Below are 15,658 nucleotides of genomic sequence, written 5' to 3'. Positions count from 1 at the left end.
TTGAACAAATCCCACACTCACAGGCAGTACCAGAGACTGACAGATACTGAACATAACCTACGCTCACAGGCAGTGCCAGAGACTGACAGACATTGGACATAACCTACACTCACAGGCAGTACCAGAAACTGAAAATATTGAACAAAAAGTACACACGCGGACAGTACCTGAGACTGACAGATACTGAACAAAACACACAGTCACAGGCAGTAGCAGAGACTGACAGATGTTATGTCCATCCCAAATTCACAACAGAAAAAATAACTGAGAGATCCAACAGAAATCCAACACCTACATATAATACCAGTGACTTAAAGGTACAGAATTAATCGCACTCTCAAATATAGTGCATGTGACTGGGATACAGAATGAGTCTATACTGACACATAATACCAGGGAATGACAGATACAGAATGAATCACACAGTCACATACAGCAACAGGGACATTTTGGCACAGCATGAATCTGACAGTCGTGTACAGAAACAGAGGCTGACAGATATCAAATGAAACCCACACACACATACAGTGACACTGAGAGCTTTAACATATATGCCACATTCATATATAGTACCAGAGATTGACAGATACAGAATGAATTCCACACACACAAACAGTTCCAGAGCCTTATACATTCAGAGTGAATATGACACCTTGTACCAGAGACTGACCAATGCAGCATGAATCCCACACTCCCACTCAGTAATAGAGACTGACAGATAGCCACAAATAAAGAATGATTCTCATTCTCATGTGCAGGACAACAGACTGATTTGCCACAATGGTGTATCTAATCTTTGGGCAAACTCAGTGTAATAACAACTCATCTCCATTCCCAGTATTTCTAAATCCCACCTGTCCTCCATAATCTGAACAATTATTGCATGTCGTGTTGACTGTCTGACCTGTAAACTGCACTGTATCACAGATTGCTGACATTTGCTAGCTGAAAGTGAGAACTGCAAAATAGAAGCAGAAATTGGCACAGCCTGTCAGGGTTAATAAACAGGTAATGTGAGGTAATAAACTTTGTAATAAACTCATATTGCTTCACATTTTTATACTGAAAATAAAAGTAATCAATTCTTAATAAAAATGTTTACTATATTGATCTGATATTTGTAAATGTGCCCTGTTATATATTACACTACATTGAGCAGTATTTCTGTCTGATTTTTCAGGATACTATTTGCATTACTTCAAATAAAGAAAACATAACTACACAAAGAACTGAGCACAATGCTGAAAGTTTCACAGCAAACAGTCAAAAGGGAAAGAGATAACATATTGAAAGAAAAAAAAGCTAAAATACTGAAAACACTCAGCCAGTCCGGAAACAACTGTGGAGAAGAGAAGCTCGGGTTAATGGTCCAGTTCTGTGACCCTTCTATAGACCTGAAACATTGCTCCTCCCTTCCTCTCTCCACAGATACTGCTGGAACTGCTGAGTGTTTCCAGAATCTTCTGTTATTCAGATTTCTAGCGGCTGCAGTATTTCTCTTTTTGAAGAATAAAACAATCCCTGGGAGGGAATGAAAGTTTACATAAGAAATAAGAGCAGGAGTGGCCACTCTGCCCATCGAAATAGTTCCACCATTCAATAATATAACAGCTGTTCTCCTACCTCAACTCCATCTTACCACACTGGCACAGCCCCCTTGATTCCCTTAATATCCAAAAACCTATCGATTTCTCTTGAATATACACAATGATTGAGCATCCAGAGCTCTCTGGGATAGAGAATTCCAAAGATTCATAACCCTTTGACTGAAAAGAAAATCTCCTCTTCTCAGTCAAATATGACCAAGCCCTTTATACTGAGACTGTAACCCTTCATTCTAGATTGCCCAGCTAGAGGAAACATCCTCCCAGCATTTACCATGTCAAGCCACTGAGCATTTTATCTGCCAGTGAGATTACCTCTCACTCTACTGAGTTCTGGGGAATAGAGGCCTAGTCTATTCAATCTCTTCACATAGGACAATCCCCTCATCCTGGGAAGCAGCCTAGTGGCACGTCTCTGTGCTCCCTCTAAGGAAAGTATATCCTTCCTTAGATAAGGGGACCAAAACTGCACAGCACTCCAAGTGTGATCTCACGCTGTATAATTGCAATAAATACTCATACTCTAATCTCATTGCAATAAAGACAAACATATCATTTGCTTTCCTAATTGGTTGAGTACCTGCACGTTAACTTTCTGTGATTCCTGGACAAGGACACTCGGGTCCCTCTGAATGTAAACATTTCCCATTCTCTCACTAATTTCAAAAATGTTCTGTATTGCTGTTTTAGATTAGAGATACAGCACTGAAACAGGCCCTTCGGCCCACCGAGTCTGTGCCGAACATCAACCACCCATTTATACTAATCCTACACTAATCCCATATTCCTACCAAACATCCCCACCTGTCCCTATATTTCCCTCCCACCTACCTGTACTAGTGACAATTTATAATGGCCAATTTACCAATCAACCTGCAAGTCTTTTGGCTTGTGGGAGGAAACCGGAGCACCCGGAGAAAACCCACGCAGACACAGGGAGAACTTGCAAACTCCACACAGGCATTACCCGGAATCGAACCCGGGTCATTGGAGCTGTGAGGCTGCGGTGCAAACCACTGCGCCGCCCTGCCAAAGTGTGTAACTGTACACTTCTCCCCATTATATTCCATCTCTCACATTCTTGCCCACATACTTCGTCTGTCTAAATCCCTTTTTTCCCCCTTTGCATCCTCCTCACAGTTTACTTTGCCACCTCACTTTATATCATCGGCAAACATGGATAACATGACATTCGGTCACCTCATCTAAGCCATTGATCCAGAATGTAAATAACTGAGTCCCGAGCACCAATCCTTGCAGTATCCAACTACTTACAGCTTTCCTGCCGAAAATGACTCGGTTACTCCTACTCTCTGTTTTTTGTCTGTTAACTACTACTCAATCTATACTAATATATTATCCCCAAATTGCATGGGACCTACATTGGTGTAATAACCACTTGTTTGATAACTTATTGAATGCTTTTTGAATATCCAAACAGACTACATCCACTGGTTCCCCTTATCTCCCCTGGCAGTTACAACATCAACATATTCTAATAATTTATCATTGACAATTTCCTTTTAATAAATCCATGTTGATTCTGACCAACCATATTCTGATATTCCACATCACCATTTACCATGTCTGTAATAATAGATTATAGCATATTCCCCATTGCTGATGTCAGGCAAACTGGCCTCTAGTTCTTTGCTTTCTCTCTCGTTCCTTTCTTGAATAGTGTGGATATGTTTGTTACCCTCCAATTCACAGCTTCCAGAATCCAGGAATTGTTTCTTATAAGGAACGGGAATAGCTGTGGGAAAATGAATCTGAGTAATTCTATTCTGAGTCCACTGTATGATTCAGGTCAAATAATAATTATCAATAAAAAGGAGTAAAATCAGAGTTCAATTGAACTTTAATTTGAAGGAAATCAGCGTTGGAAATATGTTTATTCAAATTATACACTTCTTGCTTTGGGAAACAAAATTCCTTCGAGACAGCACCCAACTCAGTTCCTATCTTTCAGTTTCTCATCTGAGGAATTTAAGGAATGCCAAACTGTAATGGCTGGGAATCAAACCCGGGCACAGCTGCTTGGAAGGTCATTGACCTGAAACATTAACTCTGTTCTCTCTCCACAGATGCTGCCTGACCTGCTGAGTATTTCCAGCATTTTCTGTTTTTATTCCAGCTGTTTGGAAGGCAGCTATGCTCATTGCTCTAACAGCATCGCTCACATGGAGCAATACATTGAGTCTTTCTGTGGATTTTGGGACTGGGCCGCTGTCTTTTGGTCTCTGATGCTATAATCACAGCCCAGTATAATACTCAGCTCAGTTCCAGGTGTTTAAAACTGGTGAACTGAAAGGCGACATGATGTGTCAGGATGTTTCTGAACAGCAATAATCACAATTTTACAACACAGAAAGAGTTCATTTGAACAATTGTGCTGCTCTTTGAACGATCTATCCAATCAGTCCCACCTCCCTGTCATTTTCACATTGCCCTGTAATTTCCCCATCAAATAATGATCCAATTCCCTCAGGAAAGTTATTATTGAATCTGTTTTCACCTCCCTTTTCAAGCAGTACATTTCTGATCATCAGAACGCGTGTTAAAATATCACCTCATCTTCCCCTGATTCTTTTAACAATTCTGTGTCCATTGGTTACAGACCCTTCTGCCAGTGGGAACAGTTCCTCTTCAACCCATTAGAATGTAGAACACAACTATTAAATATTACATTAACATCTCTGCACCAAGAAGAACGACCCTAGATTTGCTACAAAAACAAGAAAAGCTGGAATCACTCAGCAGGTCTGGCAGCATCTGTGGAAAGAGAAGCAGAGTTAACGTTTCGGGTCAGTGACCCTTGTTCGGAACTGACAAATATTAGAAAAGTCACAGATTATAAGCAAGTGAGGTGGGGGTGGGGTAAGAGATAACAAAGGAGAAGGTGCAGATTGGACCAGGCCACATAGCTGACCAAAAGGTCACGGAGCAAAGGCAAACAATATGTTAATGGTGTGTTGAAAGACAAAGCATTAGTACAGATTAGGTGTGAATACACTGAATATTGAACAGCAGCAAGTGCAAACCTGAAAAAAAAACCTGAAAAAAACAGTGGGTAAGCAAACTGAACAAACTAAGATGAAATGAAATAAATGCAAAAAAAGATAGCAAAAAATGTCAAAAAGAATGTACAAAAAAGGAAGAAAAAATAACTAAAAATGAAAGTAAAATGGGGGGCTGTCATGCTCTGAAATTATTGAACTCAATGTTCAGTCCGGCAGGCTGTAGTGTGCCTAATCGGTAGATGAGATGCTGTTCCTCGAGCTTGCGTTGATGTTCACTGGAACACTGCAGCAATCCCAGGACAGAGATGTGAGCATGAGGGCAGGGGGGAGTGTTGAAATGGCAAGCAACCGGAAGCTCAGAGTCCTGCTTGCGGACTGAGCGGAGATGTTCCGCAAAGCGGTCACCCAGTCTGCGCTTGGTCTCTCCAATGTAGCGGAGACCACACAGTGAGCAGCGAATACAGTATACTACATTGAAAGAAGTACAAGTAAATCGCTGCTTCACCTGAAAGGAGTGTTTGGGGCCTGGGATAGTGAGGAGAGGGGAGGTAAATGGGCAGGTATTACACCTCCTGCGATTGCAGGGGAAGGTGCCCTGGGACGGGGACGAGGTGGTGGGGGTAATGGAGGAGTGGACCAGGGTGTCGCGGAGGGAACGATCCCTTCGGAATGCTGACAGGGGAAGGGAGGGGAAGATGCGACTGGTAGTGGCATAACGCTGGAGGTGGCGAAAATGGCGGAGGGTGATCCTTTGGATATGGAGGCTGGTGGGATGAAAAGTGAGGACAAGGGGATCCCTGTCACGGTTCTGGGAGGGAGGGGAAGGGGTGAGGGTAGAGGTGCGGGGAATGGGTCGGACACGGTTGAGGGCCCTGTCAACCACAGTGGGGGGAAATCCTCGGTTGAGGAAAAAGGAGGTCATATCAGAAGCACCGTCATGGAAGGTAGCATCATCAGAGCAGATGCGTCGGAGACGGAGAAACTTGGAGAATGGAATGGAGTCCTTACAGGAGGTAGGGTGTGAAGAAGTGTAGTCGAGGTAGCTTTGCCATCCTTTCACGCATCTCTAGTGCCATTCTAGTCAATCTCCTCTGCACTCTCTCTCAGGCCTTGATATCCCTGCTAAAATGTGGAACCTAGAATTAGACACAATGCTCCAGCTGAGGCCGATAGTGAGAATCTCCAGTGAGATTCATAAAGGTTCAGCATAAACTCCTTGTTTGTGACCCGTATTCCTATTTCTGGTTTCTAACCCAGTGTCGGCTCTGAGCTGTTGAAACTGCCTGAATAAATATTTCCGCTCAACTTAGAGGCCGGAATGTGAGAAGCTGCTGAGAATAAGAGACCCTCGCAGCCAGGCGTCATTTCCCGGTGGATTTTTCAATAGAAACTGGGGCTGGAGAGAGTCTTTGGGAAATGTAATTCCTGAATGCAGTGAGAGAGTTTGTGATTGGTTGCAGATATAAAACTATTGTGACATCACTGCCAATCACCCAATCACAATCTTTACTTTCTCCCATCCCTCATTAGCAAAGAGCTGTGGGATTGTCTATTTAATCCGCACTCAGAAGGGGTTTGGTTTATTTCTGTATCTGAAACTGAAAATGGTAAGGTCCCCCCACCAAGCTGAACTGAGGGGCTGGACCCCTGGGAAACCCCTCGAACTGTATCGGGAAAATTTTCATTTGCTGTAAATGTAAAAATGTAATTGGCATGACAAATGTGAAATGGAAGGGTTGTGAAGCAACTCATGATTGTATTGAAGGAAACTGATCTCCCTTGCAATGTTTGTATTTTTGGTGCTGTTTGAAACTGTTTGGTAATGTATTTTTAACATATTTTTATCAATAACGTATATTTTGGAAATAAAAAAAAGAGAAGAAAGCAGCTCCTAAGAAAGGCGCCAAGAAAACCTTAAATAAACCGTCAACAAAGGGCGGCAAGAAGCGGAGGAAGGAGAGTTACTCCGTCTACATCTACAAAGTGATGAAGCAGGTTCATCCCGACACCGGCATCTCCTCCAAGGCCATGAGCATCATGAACTCGTTTGTGAACGATGTTTTCGAGCGCATCGCGGGTGAGGCTTCCCGCCTGGCCCATTACAACAACCATCAGCTCCGGGTGATCCAGACAGCCGTGCGCCTGCTGCTGCCCGGGGCGCTGGCCAAGCACGCCGTGTCGGAAGGGACAAAGGCGGTGACCAAGCACACCAGCTCCAAGTAAAACTGCACAATGGACTGAAAAACATCCCAAACACAACGGCTCTTTTAAGAGCCACCAACAATCTCTGAAAAAGCTGCATCCGACATCTCTATGAAATCACTTTAAGACAATGTATAATATAATAACGATCCCACTGCTGTGTTTGTATCTCCTGTTATTAACCGAACACGAACCCATAATCTGATCACCCGCCTTCACTTTTTTTGCTTAAAGCTGCTCTTATTCTGTTTTTTCACAGCCCCTGAATGACCGCATTAACAGCTGATTTCAGCGGCAAGGATTAGACCTTAATCCCTTCACTGATTAATCATTTTATTAACAGCAACTCTCCGCAGTGTAACAGCCTGGGATGGGATTATTACAGAGCAAGTTAAGGGCCGTTTGAGGAGTTGATCCGGCTTCCTCTTTTCAGAGAAGGACACTGGGCTCTGATTGAAAACTAAACTGAGTATTTCACTTCAGGCCAATGCAGGCCCCACCCGGGACAGTTTGAAAGCGATTGTCGAATGAGTCACAATTTAAATATCATTTTACAAGTTGAATAAAACAAAATCAAGAGATGGGACTTTAAATCTTTGACTAAGGATGACATTTATTTTAATCCGCTCCTTTCCGACAATGACATTGGCGGGCTTTTTGAAATTGACAAATTCTCTGCTTCTGATGTCGTGGCGGGTAAATCCCGCCCTCTTGTGTTGGTCAGTGACCTGATTGGTGAAGAAAATAGGCAAATAGTATTAAGTACCGACCATTGAGGAGAGTTCTCAGTCTTTAAGTAAAGTAAATGCTGCGTAAATTATCCATTTGTGAAAGTATTTGTGAGATTGTGGAAATGTCTGGAGGAAAGACCGGCGGGAAAGCTCGGGCCAAAGCCAAGTCTCGCTCCTCCCGGGCTGGACTGCAGTTCCCGGTGGGCCGTGTTCACAGGCTCCTGAGAAAGGGCAACTATGCTGAGCATGTGGGTGCTGGAGCCCGGGTCGATCTGGCTGCTGTGCTCGAGTATCTGACCGCTGAAATCCTCGAGCTGGCCGGTAACGCGGCCCGGGACAACAAGAAGACCCGCATCATCCCCAGACACCTGCAGCTGGCCGTCCGCAACGAGGAGGAGCTCAACAAGCTGCTGGGAGGGGTGACCATCGCTCAGGGCGGGGTGCTACCCAAGAAAACCAGCGCTCAAAGCTCCCAGAAAATGTAAAGCAGAAAAAATGTCATCTAATAAACCAAAGACTCTTTTCAGAGCCAGCCACAGTCTCTGAAAGGGCTGATTACTGTCTGATTCAAGCATGTCAGTAACAGAACAGAATAGGAACTATTTAAAATGTTTATGAGCAACTATTTCAGTGACTTCTCACTGTCCCCCTGATCCCTGTGTGAAGGGGAATTACCAATAGTCTAATTTATTCCTTTCCACACCGAGTTTGAGTTATTGGTCCCTTAAGGATTGCTGAATGGAGTCTTCGACCGCTGGTTACAGAGAAGAAGTGGGGGAAAAAATGACAGGTTAAAGCTGTGCGTAAAATAGCGCCAGGAATTTGTGGCGATAATAGCGGAATAAAGAAAGGTTTTTGAAGGTTCGTGGAAAATATTTTACAAACAACTTTAAATAGATTTTCCAGTAATTCGCTTTTTGCCGACACTGAAATTGGCGCCTTTTTCGAATTCAAACGTTCTGCCAATTTCGACAATTTAAGCCAATGATTTGCTGCATTTTCCCCAATTCGAGGCTCTGCGATTGGTTAAGAAATGCGAATGGGAAGAGGGTGACCAATCAGAAGTGAGCGCGGGCTCAAGCTGTGGGAATTCCAGGTCCCTGAATGATTGAGCTGAAACTGATCAGTTTCACAAACCCTGTCAGTTTCAGTGCAGGAAACACCGTCTCGGGGGAAATAACATCACAAGTGGGTCTGGTTCCAGTGACCGATTCAACGGCTGCTGCAAAGTTCCCGGATTCCCTCATTGCAGCGAAATCATTTTGAAATTCTATGAAAACAATGAGTGATTCTGGAGGAGTGATGTGGCTTTTCACTGAGGGCATGTGTGGACTGGGGAAATAACTAACTGTAGAGTCTCGGGCACTGTTTACACAGCCCGTTTAGAAAATCAAATCCACTGCACATCCTTGCTGCAACTGAAATGTCAATTTCGGGGATTCCAGTTTTCTACCCGAACACAGCACAGATTTATTCCAGTCAGTTCTGAACAGCCTATCCCATCGGGATTTCCGTTTGTCTCTTTTACCTTGTTCACCTTCATTGCTTTCTATTTCCCGCCTGGTGTTTGATAAGGTATCTACCAAAACTCGTTTTCACAGCCACATCTCCTTCCTCAGTGATTGCCTGTGCTCCGTGACCTTTTGGTCAGCGATGAGGCCTGGTCCAATCTGCACCTTCTCCTTTGTTATCTCGAGCCCAACCCCCACCTCACTTGTTTATAATCTGTGACTTTTCTAATATTTGTCAGTTCCGAAGAAGGGTCACTGACCCGAAACGTAAACTCTGCTTCTCTTTCCACAGATGCTGCCAGACCTGCTTAGTGAATCCAGCATTTCTTGTTTTTGTTTCAGATTTCCAGCATCCACAGTATTTTGCTTTTATATTAGCCTATCCCATCTCCCGTTTCCAGCTCACTGCTCTCTCTGTGAGACGGTGGGTGGCTCTTCGAAGAGTGTGTGTTTGCTGGAAAGGGTCGAGTTGTGCGGCCCTGCCGTTTCAGAGCGTACACCACATCCATGGCAGTGACCGTCTTGCGCTTGGCGTGATCAGTGTAGGTGACCGCATCCCTGATCACATTCTCCAGGAAAACCTTCAACACCCCGCGAGTCTCCTCATAGATCAAACCCGAGATCCGCTTGACCCCGCCACGGCGAGCCAGGCAGCGGATTGCTGGTTTGGTGATGCCCTGGATATTGTCAGGAAGCACTTTGCGGTGCCTTTGCCCAGTCCTTTCCCTCCTTTACCTCTGCCAGACTTTCTTTTATTAACTTCCAAAATATACTTTATTCATAAAAATCTGTAAAAAAAAAATGCATTACAAAACAGTTCCAAAAAGCACCAAGTCAAACAATACAAAGAGTGGAAAGGAGATCAGTTTCCTTCAATCCAGGAGTGAGTTGCCTCACAACCCTTCCATTTCATTTCTCATGCCATGTACATTTGACAGCAAACAAATAATTTCTGGCTACAGTTCGAGGGGTTTCCCATGGATCCAGCCCCTCAGTTCACTATGGTGGGGGGACCTTACACTGTGGTCTTTCCCCATTGAGCCTTTGCTGCAGCTGCCCCAAGCTTTAGTGCGTCCCTCAGCACGTAGTCCTGGACCTTGGAATGTGCCAGTCTGCAACATTCGGTGGTGGACAACTCTTTGCGCTGGAAGACCAGCAAGTTTCGGGCAGAGCAAAGAGCATCTTTCAACGAATTGATAGTCTTCCAGCAGCAGTTGATGTTTATCTCGGTGTGCGTCCCTGGGAACAGCCCGTAGAGCACAGACTCCTGTGCTACAGAGCTGCTTGGGATGAACCTCGACAAAAACCATTGCATCTCTTTCCACACCTGCTTTGCAAAGACACATTCCAGAAAGAGGTGGGCAACCGTCTCTTCCCCACCACAGCCACCTCGAGGGCATTGTGCAGAGGGGGTGAGACTTCGGGCATGCAGGAAGGATCTGACGAGGAGGACTCTTCTCACCATCAGCCAACCTACATCTTGGTGCTTGTTTGAAAGTTATGGTGATGGGGCATTCCGCCAAATGACTTTGGAAGTCTGCTCGGGGAACCAACCGACAGGATCCACCATCTTCTTTTCCCGTAGGGCCTTGAGAACATTCCGTGCAGACCAGTGCCTGATGGATTGTTGGTCAAAGGTGTTTTTCCACAGAAACTTTTCCATGAAGGATAGGTGTTACAGCACAGTCCAACTGGATGGAGCGTTCCACGCAATATGACCAGGCCCATCCTTCGCAACACCGGGGACAGATAGAACCTCAGCATGGAGTGACACTTGGAGTTTGCGTACTGGAGGTCTGCACACAGCTTGATACAGCCACACACAAAGGTAGCCATCAGGATGAGGGCGATGTTGGGTACATTTTTCCCGCCTTTCTCCAGAGGTTTGAACATCGTGTCCCTCGGGACCTGGTCCATTTTGGATCCCCAGATGAAGCGGAAAATGGCTCAGGTGATGACTACAGTGCAGGAGTGCAGTATGGGCCAGACCTGCACCACGTACAGTAACCTGACACAATGGAGAGAGATCGCTGCTCCCACATGTTCAGCTTATGTTGTACCCTGGCTACTCGTTCCTCCCAGGTTTTGGTGCACGCCCCGGCCCTTCCGAACCATACCCCAGCACCTTCAGGTCGGCTGCCCTAATGGTGAAGGAAACAAAGGATCGGTCAGCTGAGTTCCCACAGAACATGGCCTCGCTCTTGCTGTGTTTAACATTGGCTTCCGATGCCAGTTCAAGCTGGTCACAGATGCTCATCAGTCTGCGCACAGGCAGCGGGTTCAAGCAGAAAACGGCGACGTCATTCATGCACAGGGAGGTTTTAACCTGAGTGCCTCCACTGCCTGGGATTGTTACCCTTCTGATACTCGCATTCTTCTTAATAGACTCAGAAAAGGGTCCAATACAGCAAACAAACAAGACAGAGGAGAGAGGACAGCCCTGTCTGACTCCAGATGGGATTGAGAAACTTTCTGATTCCCACCCATTGATTGAGACTGTGCTACTGATGTTTGTGTAGACCAGTTTGATGCAATTGCAAATTCCCTCCCCAAACCCCATTTTGGAAAGTACGTCCATCATGTAGGTGTGCGATATCCTGTCAAAAGCCTTCTCCTGGTCCAGGCTGATGAGGCAGGTGTCCACCCTCCTGTCCCGTACATAGGTGATCGTATCCCTGAGTAGCGCGAGGCTATCAGAGATCTTCCTGCCTGGCATAGTACAGGTCTGATCAGGGTCAATCACCAACTCTAGAGCAGACTTGACTCGACAGGCGATGACTTTTGACAGAATCTTGTAGTCGATGTTAATCAGTGAGATGAGCCGCCAATTTCTGATTTCTGCCCCCTCCCCCTTGTAGATGAGGGTGATGATGCCTTTCCTCATGGATTCTAATATGCTGCCGGCCAGGACCATACTCTGGCATACTGCCAGACTTTTTTTTTAAATTTCCAAAATATACTTTATTCATAAAAATCTGTAAAAATTACATTCACAAACAGTTTAAAACAGCATCAAGTCAAAAAATACAAACAGTGCAAAGGTGATCGGTTTCCTTCTATACAATCACGAGTTGCCTCCCAACTCTTCCATTTCATTGTCATGCCATATACATTTCTACATTTACAGCACACAAAATTTTCCCTATACGGTTCGAAGGGTTTCCCATGGATCCAGCCCCTCCGCTCAGCTTGGTGGGGGGACCTTACACCATGGTCTTTCCCCATTGAGCATTTGCTGCGGCTGCCCTAAGCTTTAGTGCGTCCCTGCCCACGTTGTCCTGGTCCTTGGAATGTGCCAGTCTGCAACATTCGGTGTTGGACAACTCTTTGCGCTGGAAGAACAGCAAGTTTCGGGCAGACTAAAGGGCGTCTTTCACCGAATTGATAGCCCTCCAGCAGCAGTTGATGTTTGTCTCGGTGTGCGTCCCTGGGAACAGCCCGGAGAACACAGACTCCTGTGTTATAGAGCTGCTTGGGATGAACCTCGACAAAAACCACTGCATCCCTTTCCACACCTGCTTTGCAAAGACACATTCCAGGAGGAGGTGGGCGACCGTCTCTTCTCCACCACAGCCACCATGATAATTCTTGCCTCAAATCAGTGCACAATAAAAGAGACTGATTTCGTCAGCTTCCTTTTTTTTGCAGGCCGCCCGGACCTGGCTGAGAAAGGCAGAGTGAGAGCAGTGAGGGGAGGAGACAAGAGTGAAGATTAAACAGAGAGCGAGAATGAAAGAGACACCCAGAGTGACAGACAGAGAGAGAACGGCACCTTATCTTTCAGCTCCACCTCCAGTTTCCTCCGGGCTGCCAATTTCAAACCCTTTATTAACAGTAGAACCGAAACCCAGCTCTCCACGCAAACCCTTCCAGACTCGACCTTCATAGTCAAGGCTTTCCTGAAAGCCGGAGCTTTTAAATATGATCCTGCTACAATTAACACTCAGTAATATTCCCACCAAAACACAATCCATTCTATAACAAGGAACCTCCTCAGTAACATCACCATTTCCACACACATCCGCTTTCAACAGTTTACAAACACCCTATTGCAGCTGTTTGGGGAATCTCCTGTGTTAAGATTGGAGTTGGAAAGCGGCCTTTACCCGGCAGTGTTATCGTCTCACACTGAATCTGCCAGACATCCTGTTCTCCTTATTGCGAGAGAGAAAGCACGGATTTAGGAAATGTTCATTTGAAATGATCTCTATTGAGAACGAGCCCGGCCGTGGGACAGGTATTCCAGTGCAAAGAGCTGTCGATGACCGAGTGTTGCAGACTGGCACATTCCAACATTCAAGACTATGTGCTGTGGGACGGCATTAAAGCTTGGGGAAGCCACCATGGAGTCTCAATAGAAAGGCGACAGACTAAGGCCCTAGTACAGCGAGAGGCTGGAACCTGTGTAAAACCGCTCGGGCTGTTTGCACCAGAGAATGTTTGATGTGTAATGTAAATACTGTAAATATAACCTGTGCAGGCAGGGATAGTGAGATACCTCATGTACTTTATTGAAGGAAACTGATCTGTATTGTACCTTATGTAATATTAAAATTGAACTGCTTTGCAATGTAATTGCACAAATTATATGAATAAATTACATTTTGTGCAAAAGAAAGCAGCTTTCCTGTCAACACACACCTTGTCTCAGGGCACAACTTTCCTGTGATCTTGTCACACCCAACGTCGCTCTATATCTTCTGACACACACACTTTACAGTCTGTCATTTCCAAAAACAAGCATTCTAAAATCAAAAGACCTTTTGTTTATTTCTCCTTTCTTTTCATTTCTCCTCTATTCTTCTCAATCACTCCCTTCAACAGTCCTATTCAGATCAAGGTGGAATGTGAATAGTGTCACAACTCACCTCTGACACTATTATTACCCTTCTCTTCTCTTGTCTTATTCAATGGGAAAGTTTTATTCACCAGTCTGTTGCTGTTTTACACTCTTGCCATACCATCTGGTATTGCATCCATCTGAATTATGTGCTTTCATGGCCTTATATTTCTTTTCCTCTTCTGGATGATTTGTTTGCTTCAGTTCCATTCAACCAGGCTGGACCACAGGGAAGCTTAGAACAAAGAACAGTACAGCACAGGAACAGGCCATTCGGCCCTCCAAGCCTGCGCCGATCTTGATGCCTGCCTAAACTGACACCTTCTGCACTTCCGTGGCCTATATCCCTCTATTCCCTTCCTATTCATGTATTTGTCAAGATGTCTCTTAAACGTCGCTATCGTATCTGCTTCCACCACCTCCCCTGGCAGCAAGTTACAGGCACTCACCACCCTCTGTGTAAAACACTTGCCTCGCACATCCCCTCTAAACTTTGCCCCTCGCACCTTAAACCTATGTCCCTTAGTAACTGACTCTTCCACCCTGGGAAAAAGCTTCTGACTATCCACTCTGTCCATGCCGCTCATAACTTTGTAAACCTCTATCATGTCGCCCCCCAACCTCCGTCGTTCCAGTGAAAACAATCTGAGTTTTTCCAACCTCTCCTCATAGCTAATGCCCTCCAGACCAGGCAACATCCTGGTAAACCTCCTCTGTACCCTCTCCAAAGCCTCCACGTCCTTCTGGTAGTGTGGCGACCAGAATTGCACGCAATATTCTAAGTGTGGCCTAACTAAGGTTCTGTACAGCTGCAACATGACTTGCCAATTTTTATACTCTATACCCCGACCGATGAAGGCAAGCATGCCGTATGCCTTCTTGACTACCTTATCCACCTGCGTTGCCACTTTCAGTGACCTTTGCCTTGGGTGGGTCCACGTTGATCCATTACATTCAGAATCACCTCCTTGAAATAACTCCATAGTACAACGACAGTAACCACACAGAATCTGCTTCAAACACTCCTCCACATTTTATCTGTTCTGACTGTCAACACCTCCAGCTCTTTTGTTTAAGTGGAACCCATCAGGTTTGTATAGGCTCCTTCTATTCTGAAAGCTGTAGCACTGGTTCAGGGAATTCAGCCCTGTTTCCCTCCTCTCAAGGCTCAGCCATGCTTGATCTGCGTGGTATTTTGCTTTTATTGCAACGTTACAAGACCTCCAATCCTCTGGAAAACGATGGTCAGACCTTCCACTATTTCTTCCCTGGCTTCATGCAACAGCCTGGGGTACATTTCATCTGGTCCTGGTGATTTATCCACATTCAAGGATGCTCATCGAATTAAGACTTCCTCTCTCCTTTGGTTATCACGTCGAATACTTCACACTCCTCCTCCTTCATAACAATATCTGCATCACCCCCTCATTTGAGAAGACAGTAAGGTAATCATTAAGGATATTGGCAACATCTTCCACCCCGATACAAAGGTTACATTTTTGATCTTTTATGTGCCCTGCCGTTGGCTTAGTTGCCTCTGACTCGAATGTTTTGATGTAACATCTTTGGGTCCATTGTTATTTTGCTTGTCCATGTTCTTTCCTGTTCTCTCTTTGCTCTTCACCGCTGTTCCCAAACGCATCCAGTGCAGTCAAAACGCAAGGTGTCAGAAGTGGGATTCGAACCCACGCCTCCAATGGAGACTGCGACCTGAACGCAGCGCCTTAAACCGCTCGGCCATCCTGAC

The 15,658-nt window shown here is 45.3% G+C and overlaps 1 non-coding gene across 1 annotated transcript; it reads right to left on the bottom strand.

Moving 5' to 3' along the window:
- Positions 1-15,575: 15,575 nt before the first annotated feature.
- On the bottom strand, positions 15,576-15,658 carry trnal-cag (transfer RNA leucine (anticodon CAG)). The gene has a single exon. It is a non-coding gene; the product is annotated as a tRNA-Leu (tRNA).

Source organism: Heterodontus francisci, unplaced genomic scaffold (assembly GCF_036365525.1).
Source record: "Heterodontus francisci isolate sHetFra1 unplaced genomic scaffold, sHetFra1.hap1 HAP1_SCAFFOLD_43, whole genome shotgun sequence".
Taxonomy (NCBI): domain Eukaryota; kingdom Metazoa; phylum Chordata; class Chondrichthyes; order Heterodontiformes; family Heterodontidae; genus Heterodontus; species Heterodontus francisci.
The sequence above is the reverse complement of the archived record's forward strand: the minus strand, read 5'-3'. Positions and strand labels throughout refer to the sequence as shown.